The 12,848-nt window shown below is 44.8% G+C and overlaps 10 non-coding genes across 10 annotated transcripts; all 10 read right to left on the bottom strand.

Moving 5' to 3' along the window:
• Positions 1-756: 756 nt before the first annotated feature.
• LOC141199506 (U2 spliceosomal RNA) lies at positions 757-947 on the bottom strand. Its single transcript, XR_012271256.1, has one exon. It is a non-coding gene; the product is annotated as a U2 spliceosomal RNA (small nuclear RNA).
• A 1,121-nt stretch (positions 948-2,068) lies between these two features.
• Positions 2,069-2,259, bottom strand: LOC141200789 (U2 spliceosomal RNA). Its single transcript, XR_012272499.1, has one exon. It is a non-coding gene; the product is annotated as a U2 spliceosomal RNA (small nuclear RNA).
• A 1,121-nt stretch (positions 2,260-3,380) lies between these two features.
• On the bottom strand, positions 3,381-3,571 carry LOC141199505 (U2 spliceosomal RNA). Its single transcript, XR_012271255.1, has one exon. It is a non-coding gene; the product is annotated as a U2 spliceosomal RNA (small nuclear RNA).
• Positions 3,572-4,689: 1,118 nt separating this feature from the next.
• LOC141199504 (U2 spliceosomal RNA) lies at positions 4,690-4,880 on the bottom strand. The gene has a single exon (XR_012271254.1). It is a non-coding gene; the product is annotated as a U2 spliceosomal RNA (small nuclear RNA).
• A 1,121-nt stretch (positions 4,881-6,001) lies between these two features.
• Positions 6,002-6,192, bottom strand: LOC141199502 (U2 spliceosomal RNA). The gene has a single exon (XR_012271253.1). It is a non-coding gene; the product is annotated as a U2 spliceosomal RNA (small nuclear RNA).
• A 1,118-nt stretch (positions 6,193-7,310) lies between these two features.
• On the bottom strand, positions 7,311-7,501 carry LOC141199500 (U2 spliceosomal RNA). The gene has a single exon (XR_012271251.1). It is a non-coding gene; the product is annotated as a U2 spliceosomal RNA (small nuclear RNA).
• A 1,120-nt stretch (positions 7,502-8,621) lies between these two features.
• LOC141200259 (U2 spliceosomal RNA) lies at positions 8,622-8,812 on the bottom strand. Its single transcript, XR_012271984.1, has one exon. It is a non-coding gene; the product is annotated as a U2 spliceosomal RNA (small nuclear RNA).
• Positions 8,813-9,929: 1,117 nt separating this feature from the next.
• On the bottom strand, positions 9,930-10,120 carry LOC141199499 (U2 spliceosomal RNA). Its single transcript, XR_012271250.1, has one exon. It is a non-coding gene; the product is annotated as a U2 spliceosomal RNA (small nuclear RNA).
• A 1,115-nt stretch (positions 10,121-11,235) lies between these two features.
• LOC141200274 (U2 spliceosomal RNA) lies at positions 11,236-11,426 on the bottom strand. The gene has a single exon (XR_012271999.1). It is a non-coding gene; the product is annotated as a U2 spliceosomal RNA (small nuclear RNA).
• Positions 11,427-12,545: 1,119 nt separating this feature from the next.
• On the bottom strand, positions 12,546-12,736 carry LOC141200425 (U2 spliceosomal RNA). Its single transcript, XR_012272146.1, has one exon. It is a non-coding gene; the product is annotated as a U2 spliceosomal RNA (small nuclear RNA).
• Between the last annotated feature and the right edge of the window lie 112 nt (positions 12,737-12,848).

The raw sequence follows: 12,848 nt of genomic DNA, 5'->3' as shown, positions 1-12,848 counted from the left end.
GTGGCTGCTGCTGTGCGCAGGTATATAAAGGCTCAGAGCCTATTATGACACGCGCAGCCAGCGTTCCATTGCCACATTCCGTCTACTGCAGGCGGGATACCTGGATGGCTGAATGTCACTGAGAAGCTCACAGAGACCGCCATAAGCAACAGTTTAAAAGAATGCCACAGACTAATCAACCAAACTTTTTGGGTTGGTTTCTCTTTTATAGTCTGCAGGCATTAAATGAAAGAAGTCAGTGTTCCAGCAGAGGGAGACAACGTTTCAGAAAAGGCATTGTAGCAAACCAAAAAAGAAATTTTAAGCGCAGCAGAGTAACCAGCTCACATACCTGTTAGCTCAGGTGAGTTTAAAAGGCTGCTGTTGATAACAAGGGCATTTGCTAAATAGATGGTGTGTGTGCAACAATATACTGAAAGGTCAATTATATTGTGCAGCTTATCTCACCACCTGTAGTTATTTAGGTGAAAGCTCCAAAATGCTTGCCTAATATGTCTGTTTATCCAAAAGGAAGTATAGAGGGAGAGCTAGATAGATAGCATTGCATTACATTACATTACATGGCAATGCAATGCACAGTTGCTGAAGTTGAACCAAAATGAGCTTGTCATCTGGCTTCTGCAACTTTTAACATGAAAAATCCAATGAGGAGAAGAAAAGCAAAGCCAAAGAGTCCATCCCAAAATCCGACAAACAAGCAAAATGAACAAAAAGCATTGAATTCAATTCTTTCTGATTTTAGAAACTGCATTAAAGAAGGGGTGCACCGGTCCTGGAGATACTGCAATACCAGGTCAATGCGTGGAGTGGACAGAGCAAGCTCTTTTTCCATCTCCCTGTTCTAAAAATCCATTTAATATATGGTCCCCAGATAGGGGACGTATCAGATATTAAACTGATAAGAACAGATACTACACTTGATCTTAGCCAAAAGGCCGAGAAGCGATAACCAGAATTGGTTTCTGACTACGGTGCCACCCAAGGATTCTGAAAAGTCCATTTGTGGAGATGGCCACCTGGACTCCCGTTAAGAAGACATGCTGTCAACCTCTAGATCCCTCACATGCCTGCACTTTTCGGCTTGCTGCTGCTGCAATCCACGCGTTTTAGATCTGCATAACTCCACCTCTTTTAGCACAGTACCCTCAACCCCCGGCTGTTCCCACCCGCCTCAACACCGTTGGAAGGGAGGAGAACCAATTAAGGCGGGGGGGGGGGTGGAACGAGCAGCTGTCTACCCTTAGCAGGAGGGTTGCTGATTAATTACCTCTCCTGCTGCTGCTGCTGCTGGCTGTCCAGCAGCAGACTGAAGGTGGCTGCTGCTGTGCGCAGGTATATAAAGGCTCAGAGCCTATTATGACACGCGCAGCCAGCGTTCCATTGCCACATTCCGTCTACTGCAGGCGGGATACCTGGATGGCTGAATGTCACTGAGAAGCTCACAGAGACCGCCATAAGCAACAGTTTAAAAGAATGCCACAGACTAATCAACCAAACTTTTTGGGTTGGTTTCTCTTTTATAGTCTGCAGGCATTAAATGAAAGAAGTCAGTGTTCCAGCAGAGGGAGACAACGATTCAGAAAAGGCATTGTAGCAAACCAAAAAAGAAATTTTAAGCGCAGCAGAGTAACCAGCTAACATACCTGTTAGCTCAGGTGAGTTTAAAAGGCTGCTGTTGATAACAAGGGCATTTGCTAAATAGATGGTGTGTGTGCAACAATATACTGAAAGGTCAATTATATTGTGCAGCTTATCTCACCACCTGTAGTTATTTAGGTGAAAGCTCCAAAATGCTTGCCTAATATGTCTGTTTATCCAAAAGGAAGTATAGAGGGAGAGCTAGATAGATAGCATTGCATTACATTACATTACATGGCAATGCAATGCACAGTTGCTGAAGTTGAACCAAAATGAGCTTGTCATCTGGCTTCTGCAACTTTTAACATGAAAAATCCAATGAGGAGAAGAAAAGCAAAGCCAAAGAGTCCATCCCAAAATCCGACAAACAAGCAAAATGAACAAAAAGCATTGAATTCAATTCTTTCTGATTTTAGAAACTGCATTAAAGAAGGGGTGCACCGGTCCTGGAGATACTGCAATACCAGGTCAATGCGTGGAGTGGACAGAGCAAGCTCTTTTTCCATCTCCCTGTTCTAAAAATCCATTTAATATATGGTCCCCAGATAGAGGACGTATCAGATATTAAACTGATAAGAACAGATACAACACTTGATATTAGCCAAAAGGCCGAGAAGCGATAACCAGAATTGGTTTCCGACTACGGTGCCACCCAAGGATTCTGAAAAGTCCATTTGTGGAGATGGCCACCTGGACTCCCGTTAAGAAGACATGCTGTCAACCTCTAGATCCCTCACATGCCTGCACTTTTCGGCTTGCTGCTGCTGCAATCCACGCGTTTTAGATCTGCATAACTCCACCTCTTTTAGCACAGTACCCTCAACCCCCGGCTGTTCCCACCCGCCTCAACACCGTTGGAAGGGAGGAGAACCAATTAAGGCGGGGGGGGGGGTGGAACGAGCAGCTGTCTACCCTTAGCAGGAGGGTTGCTGATTAATTACCTCTCCTGCTGCTGCTGCTGCTGGCTGTCCAGCAGCAGACTGAAGGTGGCTGCTGCTGTGCGCAGGTATATAAAGGCTCAGAGCCTATTATCACACGCGCAGCCAGCGTTCCATTGCCACATTCCGTCTACTGCAGGCGGGATACCTGGATGGCTGAATGTCACTGAGAAGCTCACAGAGACCGCCATAAGCAACAGTTTAAAAGAATGCCACAGACTAATCAACCAAACTTTTTGGGTTGGTTTCTCTTTTATAGTCTGCAGGCATTAAATGAAAGAAGTCAGTGTTCCAGCAGAGGGAGACAACGTTTCAGAAAAGGCATTGTAGCAAACCAAAAAAGAAATTTTAAGCGCAGCAGAGTAACCAGCTCACATACCTGTTAGCTCAGGTGAGTTTAAAAGGCTGCTGTTGATAACAAGGGCATTTGCTAAATAGATGGTGTGTGTGCAACAATATACTGAAAGGTCAATTATATTGTGCAGCTTATCTCACCACCTGCAGTTATTTAGGTGAAAGATCCAAAATGCTTGCCTAATATGTCTGTTTATCCAAAAGGAAGTATAGAGGGAGAGCTAGATAGATAGCATTGCATTATATTACATTACATGGCAATGCAATGCACAGTTGCTGAAGTTGAACCAAAATGAGCTTGTCATCTGGCTTCTGCAACTTTTAACATGAAAAATCCAATGAGGAGAAGAAAAGCAAAGCCAAAGAGTCCATCCCAAAATCCGACAAACAAGCAAAATGAACAAAAAGCATTGAATTCAATTCTTTCTGATTTTAGAAACTGCATTAAAGAAGGGGTGCACCGGTCCTGGAGATACTGCAATACCAGGTCAATGCGTGGAGTGGACAGAGCAAGCTCTTTTTCCATCTCCCTGTTCTAAAAATCCATTTAATATATGGTCCCCAGATAGGGGACGTATCAGATATTAAACTGATAAGAACAGATACTACACTTGATCTTAGCCAAAAGGCCGAGAAGCGATAACCAGAATTGGTTTCCGACTACGGTGCCACCCAAGGATTCTGAAAAGTCCATTTGTGGAGATGGCCACCTGGACTCCCGTTAAGAAGACATGCTGTCAACCTCTAGATCCCTCACATGCCTGCACTTTTCGGCTTGCTGCTGCTGCAATCCACGCGTTTTAGATCTGCATAACTCCACCTCTTTTAGCACAGTACCCTCAACCCCCGGCTGTTCCCACCCGCCTCAACACCGTTGGAAGGGAGGAGAACCAATTAAGGCGGGGGGGGGGGTGGAACGAGCAGCTGTCTACCCTTAGCAGGAGGGTTGCTGATTAATTACCTCTCCTGCTGCTGCTGCTGGCTGTCCAGCAGCAGACTGAAGGTGGCTGCTGCTGTGCGCAGGTATATAAAGGCTCAGAGCCTATTATGACACGCGCAGCCAGCGTTCCATTGCCACATTCCGTCTACTGCAGGCGGGATACCTGGATGGCTGAATGTCACTGAGAAGCTCACAGAGACCGCCATAAGCAACAGTTTAAAAGAATGCCACAGACTAATCAACCAAACTTTTTGGGTTGGTTTCTCTTTTATAGTCTGCAGGCATTAAATGAAAGAAGTCAGTGTTCCAGCAGAGGGAGACAACGTTTCAGAAAAGGCATTGTAGCAAACCAAAAAAGAAATTTTAAGCGCAGCAGAGTAACCAGCTCACATACCTGTTAGCTCAGGTGAGTTTAAAAGGCTGCTGTTGATAACAAGGGCATTTGCTAAATAGATGGTGTGTGTGCAACAATATACTGAAAGGTCAATTATATTGTGCAGCTTATCTCACCACCTGTAGTTATTTAGGTGAAAGCTCCAAAATGCTTGCCTAATATGTCTGTTTATCCAAAAGGAAGTATAGAGGGAGAGCTAGATAGACAGCATTGCATTACATTACATTACATGGCAATGCAATGCACAGTTGCTGAAGTTGAACCAAAATGAGCTTGTCATCTGGCTTCTGCAACTTTTAACATGAAAAATCCAATGAGGAGAAGAAAAGCAAAGCCAAAGAGTCCATCCCAAAATCCGACAAACAAGCAAAATGAACAAAAAGCATTGAATTCAATTCTTTCTGATTTTAGAAACTGCATTAAAGAAGGGGTGCACCGGTCCTGGAGATACTGCAATACCAGGTCAATGCGTGGAGTGGACAGAGCAAGCTCTTTTTCCATCTCCCTGTTCTAAAAATCCATTTAATATATGGTCCCCAGATAGGGGACGTATCAGATATTAAACTGATAAGAACAGATACTACACTTGATCTTAGCCAAAAGGCCGAGAAGCGATAACCAGAATTGGTTTCCGACTACGGTGCCACCCAAGGATTCTGAAAAGTCCATTTGTGGAGATGGCCACCTGGACTCCCGTTAAGAAGACATGCTGTCAACCTCTAGATCCCTCACATGCCTGCACTTTTCGGCTTGCTGCTGCTGCAATCCACGCGTTTTAGATCTGCATAACTCCACCTCTTTTAGCACATTAACCTCAACCCCCGGCTGTTCCCACCCGCCTCAACACCGTTGGAAGGGAGGAGAACCAATTAAGGCGGGGGGGGGGGTGGAACGAGCAGCTGTCTACCCTTAGCAGGAGGGTTGCTGATTAATTACCTCTCCTGCTGCTGCTGCTGCTGGCTGTCCAGCAGCAGACTGAAGGTGGCTGCTGCTGTGCGCAGGTATATAAAGGCTCAGAGCCTATTATGACACGCGCAGCCAGCGTTCCATTGCCACATTCCGTCTACTGCAGGCGGGATACCTGGATGGCTGAATGTCACTGAGAAGCTCACAGAGACCGCCATAAGCAACAGTTTAAAAGAATGCCACAGACTAATCAACCAAACTTTTTGGGTTGGTTTCTCTTTTATAGTCTGCAGGCATTAAATGAAAGAAGTCAGTGTTCCAGCAGAGGGAGACAACGTTTCAGAAAAGGCATTGTAGCAAACCAAAAAAGAAATTTTAAGCGCAGCAGAGTAACCAGCTCACATACCTGTTAGCTCAGGTGAGTTTAAAAGGCTGCTGTTGATAACAAGGGCATTTGCTAAATAGATGGTGTGTGTGCAACAATATACTGAAAGGTCAATTATATTGTGCAGCTTATCTCACCACCTGTAGTAATTTAGGTGAAAGCTCCAAAATGCTTGCCTAATATGTCTGTTTATCCAAAAGGAAGTATAGAGGGAGAGCTAGATAGATAGCATTGCATTACATTACATTACATGGCAATGCAATGCACAGTTGCTGAAGTTGAACCAAAATGAGCTTGTCATCTGGCTTCTGCAACTTTTAACATGAAAAATCCAATGAGGAGAAGAAAAGCAAAGCCAAAGAGTCCATCCCAAAATCCGACAAACAAGCAAAATGAACAAAAAGCATTGAATTCAATTCTTTCTGATTTTAGAAACTGCATTAAAGAAGGGGTGCACCGGTCCTGGAGATACTGCAATACCAGGTCAATGCGTGGAGTGGACAGAGCAAGCTCTTTTTCCATCTCCCTGTTCTAAAAATCCATTTAATATATGGTCCCCAGATAGGGGACGTATCAGATATTAAACTGATAAGAACAGATACTACACTTGATCTTAGCCAAAAGGCCGAGAAGCGATAACCAGAATTGGTTTCCGACTACGGTGCCACCCAAGGATTCTGAAAAGTCCATTTGTGGAGATGGCCACCTGGACTCCCGTTAAGAAGACATGCTGTCAACCTCTAGATCCCTCACATGCCTGCACTTTTCGGCTTGCTGCTGCTGCAATCCACGCGTTTTAGATCTGCATAACTCCACCTCTTTTAGCACAGTACCCTCAACCCCCGGCTGTTCCCACCCGCCTCAACACCGTTGGAAGGGAGGAGAACCAATTAAGGCGGGGGGGGTGGAACGAGCAGCTGTCTACCCTTAGCAGGAGGGTTGCTGATTAATTACCTCTCCTGCTGCTGCTGCTGCTGGCTGTCCAGCAGCAGACTGAAGGTGGCTGCTGCTGTGCGCAGGTATATAAAGTCTCAGAGCCTATTATGACACGCGCAGCCAGCGTTCCATTGCCACATTCCGTCTACTGCAGGCGGGATACCTGGATGGCTGAATGTCACTGAGAAGCTCACAGAGACCGCCATAAGCAACAGTTTAAAAGAATGCCACAGACTAATCAACCAAACTTTTTGGGTTGGTTTCTCTTTTATAGTCTGCAGGCATTAAATGAAAGAAGTCAGTGTTCCAGCAGAGGGAGACAACGTTTCAGAAAAGGCATTGTAGCAAACCAAAAAAGAAATTTTAAGCGCAGCAGAGTAACCAGCTCACATACCTGTTAGCTCAGGTGAGTTTAAAAGGCTGCTGTTGATAACAAGGGCATTTGCTAAATAGATGGTGTGTGTGCAACAATATACTGAAAGGTCAATTATATTGTGCAGCTTATCTCACCACCTGTAGTTATTTAGGTGAAAGCTCCAAAATGCTTGCCTAATATGTCTGTTTATCCAAAAGGAAGTATAGAGGGAGAGCTAGATAGATAGCATTGCATTACATTACATTACATGGCAATGCAATGCACAGTTGCTGAAGTTGAACCAAAATGAGCTTGTCATCTGGCTTCTGCAACTTTTAACATGAAAAATCCAATGAGGAGAAGAAAAGCAAAGCCAAAGAGTCCATCCCAAAATCCGACAAACAAGCAAAATGAACAAAAAGCATTGAATTCAATTCTTTCTGATTTTAGAAACTGCATTAAAGAAGGGGTGCACCGGTCCTGGAGATACTGCAATACCAGGTCAATGCGTGGAGTGGACAGAGCAAGCTCTTTTTCCATCTCCCTGTTCTAAAAATCCATTTAATATATGGTCCCCAGATAGGGGACGTATCAGATATTAAACTGATAAGAACAGATACTACACTTGATCTTAGCCAAAAGGCCGAGAAGCGATAACCAGAATTGGTTTCCGACTACGGTGCCACCCAAGGATTCTGAAAAGTCCATTTGTGGAGATGGCCACCTGGACTCCCGTTAAGAAGACATGCTGTCAACCTCTAGATCCCTCACATGCCTGCACTTTTCGGCTTGCTGCTGCTGCAATCCACGCGTTTTAGATCTGCATAACTCCACCTCTTTTAGCACAGTACCCTCAACCCCCGGCTGTTCCCACCCGCCTCAACACCGTTGGAAGGGAGGAGAACCAATTAAGGCGGGGGGGGGGTGGAACGAGCAGCTGTCTACCCTTAGCAGGAGGGTTGCTGATTAATTACCTCTCCTGCTGCTGCTGCTGCTGACTGTCCAGCAGCAGACTGAAGGTGGCTGCTGCTGTGCGCAGGTATATAAAGGCTCAGAGCCTATTATGACACGTGCAGCCAGCGTTCCATTGCCACATTCCGTCTACTGCAGGCGGGATACCTGGATGGCTGAATGTCACTGAGAAGCTCACAGAGACCGCCATAAGCAACAGTTTAAAAGAATGCCACAGACTAATCAACCAAACTTTTTGGGTTGGTTTCTCTTTTATAGTCTGCAGGCATTAAATGAAAGAAGTCAGTGTTCCAGCAGAGGGAGACAACGTTTCAGAAAAGGCATTGTAGCAAACCAAAAAATAAATTTTAAGCGCAGCAGAGTAACCAGCTCACATACCTGTTAGCTCAGGTGAGTTTAAAAGGCTGCTGTTGATAACAAGGGCATTTGCTAAATAGATGGTGTGTGTGCAACAATATACTGAAAGGTCAATTATATTGTGCAGCTTATCTCACCACCTGTAGTTATTTAGGTGAAAGCTCCAAAATGCTTGCCTAATATGTCTGTTTATCCAAAAGGAAGTATAGAGGGAGAGCTAGATAGATAGCATTGCATTACATTACATTACATGGCAATGCAATGCACAGTTGCTGAAGTTGAACCAAAATGAGCTTGTCATCTGGCTTCTGCAACTTTTAACATGAAAAATCCAATGAGGAGAAGAAAAGCAAAGCCAAAGAGTCCATCCCAAAATCCGACAAACAAGCAAAATGAACAAAAAGCATTGAATTCAATTCTTTCTGATTTTAGAAACTGCATTAAAGAAGGAGTGCACCGGTCCTGGAGATACTGCAATACCAGGTCAATGCGTGGAGTGGACAGAGCAAGCTCTTTTTCCATCTCCCTGTTCTAAAAATCCATTTAATATATGGTCCCCAGATAGGGGACGTATCAGATATTAAACTGATAAGAACAGATACTACACTTGATCTTAGCCAAAAGGCCGAGAAGCGATAACCAGAATTGGTTTCCGACTACGGTGCCACCCAAGGATTCTGAAAAGTCCATTTGTGGAGATGGCCACCTGGACTCCCGTTAAGAAGACATGCTGTCAACCTCTAGATCCCTCACATGCCTGCACTTTTCGGCTTGCTGCTGCTGCAATCCACGTGTTTTAGATCTGCATAACTCCACCTCTTTTAGCACAGTACCCTCAACCCCCGGCTGTTCCCACCCGCCTCAACACCGTTGGAAGGGAGGAGAACCAATTAAGGCGGGGGGGGGGTGGAACGAGCAGCTGTCTACCCTTAGCAGGAGGGTTGCTGATTAATTACCTCTCCTGCTGCTGCTGCTGGCTGTCCAGCAGCAGACTGAAGGTGGCTGCTGCTGTGCGCAGGTATATAAAGGCTCAGAGCCTATTATGACACGCGCAGCCAGCGTTCCATTGCCACATTCTGTCTACTGCAGGCGGGATACCTGGATGGCTGAATGTCACTGAGAAGCTCACAGAGACCGCCATAAGCAACAGTTTAAAAGAATGCCACAGACTAATCAACCAAACTTTTTGGGTTGGTTTCTCTTTTATAGTCTGCAGGCATTAAATGAAAGAAGTCAGTGTTCCAGCAGAGGGAGAAAACGTTTCAGAAAAGGCATTGTAGCAAACCAAAAAAGAAATTTTAAGCGCAGCAGAGTAACCAGCTCACATACCTGTTAGCTCAGGTGAGTTTAAAAGGCTGCTGTTGATAACAAGGGCATTTGCTAAATAGATGGTGTGTGTGCAACAATATACTGAAAGGTCAATTATATTGTGCAGCTTATCTCACCACCTGTAGTTATTTAGGTGAAAGCTCCAAAATGCTTGCCTAATATGTCTGTTTATCCAAAAGGAAGTATAGAGGGAGAGCTAGATAGATAGCATTGCATTACATTACATTACATGGCAATGCAATGCACAGTTGCTGAAGTTGAACCAAAATGAGCTTGTCATCTGGCTTCTGCAACTTTTAACATGAAAAATCCAATGAGGAGAAGAAAAGCAAAGCCAAAGAGTCCATCCCAAAATCCGACAAACAAGCAAAATGAACAAAAAGCATTGAATTCAATTCTTTCTGATTTTAGAAACTGCATTAAAGAAGGGGTGCACCGGTCCTGGAGATACTGCAATACCAGGTCAATGCGTGGAGTGGACAGAGCAAGCTCTTTTTCCATCTCCCTGTTCTAAAAATCCATTTAATATATGGTCCCCAGATAGGGGACGTATCAGATATTAAACTGATAAGAACAGATACTACACTTGATCTTAGCCAAAAGGCCGAGAAGCGATAACCAGAATTGGTTTCCGACTACGGTGCCACCCAAGGATTCTGAAAAGTCCATTTGTGGAGATGGCCACCTGGACTCCCGTTAAGAAGACATGCTGTCAACCTCTAGATCCCTCACATGCCTGCACTTTTCGGCTTGCTGCTGCTGCAATCCACGCGTTTTAGATCTGCATAACTCCACCTCTTTTAGCACAGTACCCTCAACCCCCGGCTGTTCCCACCCGCCTCAACACCGTTGGAAGGGAGGAGAACCAATTAAGGCGGGGGGGGGGGTGGAACGAGCAGCTGTCTACCCTTAGCAGGAGGGTTGCTGATTAATTACCTCTCCTGCTGCTGCTGGCTGTCCAGCAGCAGACTGAAGGTGGCTGCTGCTGTGCGCAGGTATATAAAGGCTCAGAGCCTATTATGACACGCGCAGCCAGCGTTCCATTGCCACATTCCGTCTACTGCAGGCGGGATACCTGGATGGCTGAATGTCACTGAGAAGCTCACAGAGACCGCCATAAGCAACAGTTTAAAAGAATGCCACAGACTAATCAACCAAACTTTTTGGGTTGGTTTCTCTTTTATAGTCTGCAGGCATTAAATGAAAGAAGTCAGTGTTCCAGCAGAGGGAGACAACGTTTCAGAAAAGGCATTGTAGCAAACCAAAAAAGAAATTTTAAGCGCAGCAGAGTAACCAGCTCACATACCTGTTAGCTCAGGTGAGTTTAAAAGGCTGCTGTTGATAACAAGGGCATTTGCTAAATAGATGGTGTGTGTGCAACAATATACTGAAAGGTCAATTATATTGTGCAGCTTATCTCACCACCTGTAGTTATTTAGGTGAAAGCTCCAAAATGCTTGCCTAATATGTCTGTTTATCCAAAAGGAAGTATAGAGGGAGAGCTAGATAGATAGCATTGCATTACATTACATTACATGGCAATGCAATGCACAGTTGCTGAAGTTGAACCAAAATGAGCTTGTCATCTGGCTTCTGCAACTTTTAACATGAAAAATCCAATGAGGAGAAGAAAAGCAAAGCCAAAGAGTCCATCCCAAAATCCGACAAACAAGCAAAATGAACAAAAAGCATTGAATTCAATTCTTTCTGATTTTAGAAACTGCATTAAAGAAGGGGTGCACCGGTCCTGGAGATACTGCAATACCAGGTCAATGCATGGAGTGGACAGAGCAAGCTCTTTTTCCATCTCCCTGTTCTAAAAATCCATTTAATATATGGTCCCCAGATAGGGGACGTATCAGATATTAAACTGATAAGAACAGATACTACACTTGATCTTAGCCAAAAGGCCGAGAAGCGATAACCAGAATTGGTTTCCGACTACGGTGCCACCCAAGGATTCTGAAAAGTCCATTTGTGGAGATGGCCACCTGGACTCCCGTTAAGAAGACATGCTGTCAACCTCTAGATCCCTCACATGCCTGCACTTTTCGGCTTGCTGCTGCTGCAATCCACGCGTTTTAGATCTGCATAACTCCACCTCTTTTAGCACAGTACCCTCAACCCCCGGCTGTTCCCACCCGCCTCAACACCGTTGGAAGGGAGGAGAACCAATTAAGGCGGGGGGGGGTGGAACGAGCAGCTGTCTACCCTTAGCAGGAGGGTTGCTGATTAATTACCTCTCCTGCTGCTGCTGCTGCTGGCTGTCCAGCAGCAGACTGAAGGTGGCTGCTGCTGTGCGCAGGTATATAAAGGCTCAGAGCCTATTATGACACGCGCAGCCAGCGTTCCATTGCCACATTCCGTCTACTGCAGGCGGGATACCTGGATGGCTGAATGTCACTGAGAAGCTCACAGAGACCGCCATAAGCAACAGTTTAAAAGAATGCCACAGACTAATCAACCAAACTTTTTGGGTTGGTTTCTCTTTTATAGTCTGCAGGCATTAAATGAAAGAAGTCAGTGTTCCAGCAGAGGGAGACAACGTTTCAGAAAAGGCATTGTAGCAAACCAAAAAAGAAATTTTAAGCGCAGCAGAGTAACCAGCTCACATACCTGTTAGCTCAGGTGAGTTTAAAAGGCTGCTGTTGATAACAAGGGCATTTGCTAAATAGATGGTGTGTGTGCAACAATATACTGAAAGGTCAATTATATTGTGCAGCTTATCTCACCACCTGTAGTTATTTAGGTGAAAGCTCCAAAATGCTTGCCTAATATGTCTGTTTATCCAAAAGGAAGTATAGAGGGAGAGCTAGATAGATAGCATTGCATTACATTACATTACATGGCAATGCAATGCACAGTTGCTGAAGTTGAACCAAAATGAGCTTGTCATCTGGCTTCTGCAACTTTTAACATGAAAAATCCAATGAGGAGAAGAAAAGCAAAGCCAAAGAGTCCATCCCAAAATCCGACAAACAAGCAAAATGAACAAAAAGCATTGAATTCAATTCTTTCTGATTTTAGAAACTGCATTAAAGAAGGGGTGCACCGGTCCTGGAGATACTGCAATACCAGGTCAATGCGTGGAGTGGACAGAGCAAGCTCTTTTTCCATCTCCCTGTTCTAAAAATCCATTTAATATATAGTCCCCAGATAGGGGACGTATCAGATATTAAACTGATAAGAACAGATACTACACTTGATCTTAGCCAAAAGGCCGAGAAGCGATAACCAGAATTGGTTTCCGACTACGGTGCCACCCAAGGATTCTGAAAAGTCCATTTGTGGAGATGGCCACCTGGACTCCCGTTAAGAAGACATGCTGTCAACCTCTAGATCCC

Source organism: Phyllobates terribilis, unplaced genomic scaffold (assembly GCF_046119375.1).
Source record: "Phyllobates terribilis strain yellow unplaced genomic scaffold, ASM4611937v1 Scaffold_108__1_contigs__length_5656254, whole genome shotgun sequence".
Classification (NCBI taxonomy): domain Eukaryota; kingdom Metazoa; phylum Chordata; class Amphibia; order Anura; family Dendrobatidae; genus Phyllobates; species Phyllobates terribilis.
Note: the sequence above shows the minus strand (reverse complement) of the source record. Positions and strands in the feature narration are given on the sequence as shown.